Here is a 6,374-nt window from a genome sequence, read left to right as displayed (position 1 = left end):
GGGGTCAGTCTTTGGTGTTTTGTTACTGTGAACACATTAAAAAAACAATTTATTCGGTATTAGCAAATGTCACATTAGCCTACATAGCATTAAATCACTGCAGTTAGCAGATCTGAACAATATCATTGGAACTAGCACAAACTTATGTTGTGTTTAGTTCAATGATTGTCCATGAAAAAGTTGTGTCAAAGAGGCAGAGCAACATGTTTCAGACCCATGCACACACAAGCAACGTGACAAATGAGATCCAGGAGGAAGGTAATTAGTGTCTCATGTCAACAGCAGTCTCAAGTGGATCATTTGAGGTGAGGTTTGGTCCACGTGTTTTTCTTTGTACCTTTGTGAATTCATTTCTCAAAACAGTCTTATGTAATGTTGTTATCATTAAAGCTTTTATTTAATGCACTGTTAAATGTTTTAACAATCTTCCACTTTAAAACAGTTGATTTTCAAGTTTCAAAGCTCTTTCTACATATAGTATATTTTGGTGAATAAGGTTCACATAAACAGTATATGTGAGAAATAAAGCATCACCGGCTGCAAGGTGGTGTTGTTGTGGGAATTTTTCCCTCATATCAAAATGTACCTGATTCAGGCCCAAGTTGGGCTTTGAGGCCTTTCTGAATGGAAATTCCTTTTTTTTTTTTCTTTCTGTATTTGTGAGTACCCTGCAACAGTTGAACTGTTGCATTTCTGGCAAATTGGTCATTGTAAATTGTTCCCAGGTATTAATGTGAGTGTGCAAGATTGTCTGTCCCTCTTTATTTTGTGTACCCTTGAGAATTCTGCTGTGAAAATGGACTGTGATGAGGGAACTTCATTAATCCCTTGTGATATTAGCACCCCTTTCAAAATATTCACTTTGGCTCACACTGGGGTTTTGTTCCAGAGCTGCTGTTTACTCCAGTGAGACTTATAAACCCAATAGCCTGATTAAATCAGTGAATCTACCAAAGCCTGTGTTGCTCGTAATAATGCATCTTACCAGTGCAGTTCGCGCTGGTGTCTCATGTGGACTGCTTGTATAGCGTGGGTAATCTATCGGTTCAAGGTGGCGGAAACCATATGTACATCCGGCATAGGTACTCCATTCACACTTGGTCTCTGAAGAAGTGAGAAATGGAAGAGTCAGACTTCACAATTTCAATCACACAACATAATGAATTCATGAAGCGGTGGCACAAAACTTGCTTAGATTAGATCAAATGGAGCCTGCTGCCTTTAGCCACCACCACACTTCCACAACTATAGCTGGCTAAGCAAAACTATGGTTATTGATTTTGTGTTTATATACATATATATATATATATGTATATACATACACATACGTATATATATAGATACACACACACACACACACACACACACACACATATGTATATGTATATATATATATATATATATATATATATACATACAATTTTCCATTCATCCAAAACATAAAAAAGAAAAAAAAACAATGCCCCCACCCACCCCTGCTGTCACCATTATGACATATACAACTAAAAATACAGATTTCACACTGTAGATCAATCCAAATTATTACAATTGCACTTAGGTCAGATACAAACTGTATGAGTACAATACAACAGTAAAAAAATAAAAAGCAGCCATCAAGGGCTATACCAGTGCCGTTGGTTCAAAGTAAACAAAAAAGTTTCCAAACCTTCAAAAATTTCTGCTCCGTTCCACGCACTGTCCATGCACAGGTCAAAATGCCCTTCCACTTCCAGCCTATTTTTTGAGCTTGCAGAATGTTTGAGGTTATGTGGAGATTATTCTGGACAGCATTTGAAATTGTTCTGGATTGTGGCAACAACAATAAAGAAGCATTTACTGAAAACAAGCATATTTGTCCACTGTCATGTCGATGAGAGTATTAAGAACGTGAAAGTTTTCCCTTCAATGTTCATATAGAGTAGACAAAACATGTGCCATCAATTTGCGATTAATCAAGTGTTAACTTTGGACAATCGTGCAAATAATCGCTATTGAATATTTTAATCAATTGACAGTCCTAATAAATTTACAATAAAAAGTGAGAGTTCAGAAAGGAAGACATCATTGGCATTTCACAGGTTGTCATTGGGTTTTAGTTCATTTTATGCAACCTGGAATGTTTTAAAGAAGCAGAGGCAATGAAATATTAATCGAAACAGACCTTAATAAATCAGATGAAGTAAATTATAGGAAGAGCTCAACAGTGCTACAATTCGCTTCACTATATTTAATACACACTGAAGGAACAGAGTGCACATGCCATTAAAAAAAGGACATGGTTCATTTGTGGATGCATAATATAATTTTTGAATTCATAAAATACAATTTTCTAATTATTAATATGGCTGAGCATTTCAGTATTCAGTCTATTGGTAGTGACTTGAATATCTGCTTCACTTGATATACCTCCTTCACCCAAAATGTTACTGATTTTGTCATCATTGTCATAACCCATGGTGGACTCAATTGCAGATGGACACAAGGGTGGTGTTCTAAAGGGTTTATTGTGCAAAAGTCTAGGGCTCGCTTTCCCAAAGATTAAGCTTAGTTTTGGACTAAATCACATTTTAATCCAGGACTTACTAAAATGGCTCTCTCAGTTGTAGATTAAAATAGTCTCAGACTTGCCACGCCACCGAAGGGGTCAATTTTTGACGTTATTACTAGATTGCTGTTGTGAGGTTTTGAAAATGCCAGGCATGAATCTGATTGAAGTTGCTGTCACGGCTCTACTTCTGATGTGACACTCTGGCCAATCAGTAGACAGCATCTGTCGACTTAACCCCCGCAACACCCCACCCTAAACAAGTAAGCACTACTACAAGTAAGCAGTTACTGGTCGACAGGGTGATTGCGAAGACTGTAAAATCTGCCTGGATTGATAACAAGACAGCCTATGACTCAATGCCGCTCACAAGAATACTGGAATGCTTGAAACTGTACAACATCAACAGGGAACTGAGAACCTCCTTGGGAAACTCAACGAGGCTATGGAAGACAACTCTGGATGCTAACTGGAAACCAGTAGCAGAGGTGAGCATCAAATGTGGTGTACACCACGGAGACGCTCTGTCCCCCCTACTGTTCTGCATCGACCTGAACCCCCTCAGCTAGAGCATCATCAAGGGATACGGGTACCAATTCCACAGTGGAACAATCAACAGCCACCTCCTCTCCATGGATGACATTAAGCTATATGCGAAGACTGAGCGGAACATCGACTTTCTGATTCCCCTCACCAGGATATACAGCAAGGACATCTGGATGTCATTCGGACTAGATAAGTGTGTGCAGATACTATCAAAGAGAGGGAAGACAATCACTTCTGAAAGGGTTGAATTACCTGAAGGCAACAAAATGGATCTGAAAGACAGCTACAATTACCTGGGGATACCACAGGCAAAAGGCAACCATTATGAAGCAGCCCGGAGGTCAGCCACAGCCAAATACCTTCAGAGGGTGAGACAAGTCCTTGAACAGTCAGCTGAATAGCAAAAATCAAATCCAGGCCATAAACACCTACGCCCTACCAGTAATCAGATACCCTGCTGGTATAATATCCTGGTCACTGGAAGAGATGCAAGCTACTTATATCAAGACAAGGAAACTCCTCACAATGCATGGAAGGTTTCACCCTAAGTCCAGCGTTCTGAGGCTGTACACGAAGCGCAGTGAGGGAGGCCGAGGACTGGTGAGTGTCAAAGCCACCATCCAGGAGGAAATATCATCCCTCCAAGAATACATCTTGGTATGTGTTGATAATGGCCTCCAATGACAACCGGCTAAGTGAATGTCTCAGACAAGTGAACCCTTGTAAGAAGAGGAGCCAAAGGTGGGATCATGGAAAGACAAACCCCTACACGCCATGCACTACTGACAAATTGAAGAAGTAGCAGACATAGAAAAAACATACTAGCGGCTGGAAAAGGCAAGACTGAAAGACAGCATGTCTTTCTGTAGACGTGATGTGGAATAAAATGTAGCCAATCAAGAAGCGAGCTTCTCAGCTGACTGACCATAGTCATAGTACACCTAGACACTGTGATCATAGAAAGTAAACACAACGCGGTGTGTAGTATACACACCGCGTTGTGTTTGCAGCGCTGGTGACGGACTGTCAGGACCAGTGCATCAAAGTGGATGAAAGTAAGAAGATCTTCTTTATCCTAAATTAAAATTATTAACTGGATTTTCCCCAGATTTCCAATGATCTGTGGTTACGATCTGATTCATTCACAACGCGCAGCAAATGACATGGGGTACTGAGATGTTTTAAAAATGGCCGTTTAACCATCCAAACCTTTGTCCCACTTTTAGATATTTTCGTGAGGAGAACATGCACACTGAATCCTATACAATCAATATTCACTGGAAAAATGTACTCAAAGAACAATATGGAGTGAGCTGGTCAAATAGTGAGATAAACCCTCCGGTCTGTTTGTTTTCCCATTCTTTACATCATATAATGGCTCACTTTACATTATTCTACGTTGCACAGCTGCTTACGAGTGAAATAACTTATTTGAGACATTGTATTGGCCAAAACACATTGAATACATGAATTTCTTTACTCTTATTATGTTTTTTGCAATAAACTTGAATATAATTTGAAAATTGATCGGTTTATGATCATTTTTATGGTGAAAACATGTAATTCCTCATCTGTTCAGAGGTAAATTCAGAGATTACTGCGTGTATGTTGCTTCTGAACTCCCAGAGATCTTTGGAGATGGAGTAGATTTCACGAACCATCTCTTCTCTGGGTTCCCTAACTTTGTTGCTAGTTAGCATGGTGCTATTTTCATAATCGGAGGCATCCATTTGGTCTTTCTTCATTGATGACTGACTCGTCGATATATTTTTGGAACTCTTCTGGCATCTCTGTGGCTTGTTCCCATTCATCTTAATGTTGTGTAATTTAGCGAGTTGAAATTCTCAATTTGGGAACGATTTTAAGCTGACTGAGACAGCAGAAAATTACACGTCTACCTCGCACATAGATTCCCCGGAAGTCCAAAAATGGACAAAACTTACGAGATGTATTGGTCTGTGTAGATATATGTAAATATGATTGGTCAAGCCTGCCATGTGACTGCATCACGTGGTCAGAGGATGTGTTGTGAAAGGGTGATTTATGTAAAACTTTGACTCATAAAATACTGTAACCATATAAAGAAACTAGACTCTTCTCTCGTCAAATAAAACAAAAGTTTGTTTGTAGCGAAAACACGTGAACCAAAAAACAAACAAGCTTTTTCTGCAGAGAAGCAAATTCGTCCTGATGTCAATATTTTTGACACCTCAAAGATCTGAACAGTTGTTACTTCTATCAAACAATGAAAACAACACAGACAAAAGATTTTTGATGTCAAAGTAACTGCATTAATTTGCAGATTTAGAACATCTGAGAGTCGCCGACAGTGGAGCGAGCGAGCGATGCCGAGCGAAGCCGAGCAGTGCGCTGCTCACACGGGCCATCACAGCGGTGCACTGTGGGCGGCGCGCCACAGGCGCCCCCTATGGCTCGGCGCCCTGGGCAAGTGCCCCGGATGCCCAGACTAATCGCCGGCCCTGACTACCAGCACCCTGCAAAAGCTTTTTCTCCACGCCATGATCAGTCTTGGCCTCTTGAAGATGAGACAACATGTGTTTTGAGCAAAATTAAATTTTGTTGTAGAGCAGAAAATCACAACACATCCAGGCTTTTTTGTCATAAAGACAAGCTTCTAGTTTGACAAGTTGATCATTGTCATCTGGTTTTATTGATTTGTGTATCATCAGCATTACACTTGAAGTCAATGGTTTGTTTCCTGATGATATTACCTAAAATATAGGTCCTAAGATAAAACATTACTGAAGTGAAATCATATTGGGGGATAGACAGTTTTGATTCTCATTAAAATGCAACCATGGTCCACATGAATTAAATTCACAATATTTTACATCTATCCTAAAAACTTATATGGCTGTATTACCTGTCTCAGGAGTCTGAATTTGGATATACATAAGACGTATTATGGCCTTAGTTTTTTAATATGAAAATATCAGGCTAAAGCCAAAGAAAGGGTCAAATGCAGTTGTGTTGTATCACCAGCAGCTGGCAGCACTGACATATGGAAATTGAGGTCTTCTCAAACCCTCTGCACACTTAATATCAACAAGTGAGCATCTAAACTTTCTTATTTTGAGTTAAAAATGACCATTTTTTTAGGATCCTGTTACAATATCAACAAATTAATGGTAATTATGTGATTCTCTTTGTAAATTGTAAATTGTAAATACAGTTACAAACATGTTGCTCTGTGACAGTAAACCATTATCGAAGAGAAAACAACTGTTTTTGTTTTTATTTCATTGAAACACTAAGAGTTTTT

Source organism: Salarias fasciatus, chromosome 14, assembly GCF_902148845.1.
Source record: "Salarias fasciatus chromosome 14, fSalaFa1.1, whole genome shotgun sequence".
NCBI classification, from domain to species: Eukaryota; Metazoa; Chordata; class Actinopteri; order Blenniiformes; family Blenniidae; genus Salarias; species Salarias fasciatus.
This window is presented reverse-complemented; position numbering follows the sequence as displayed.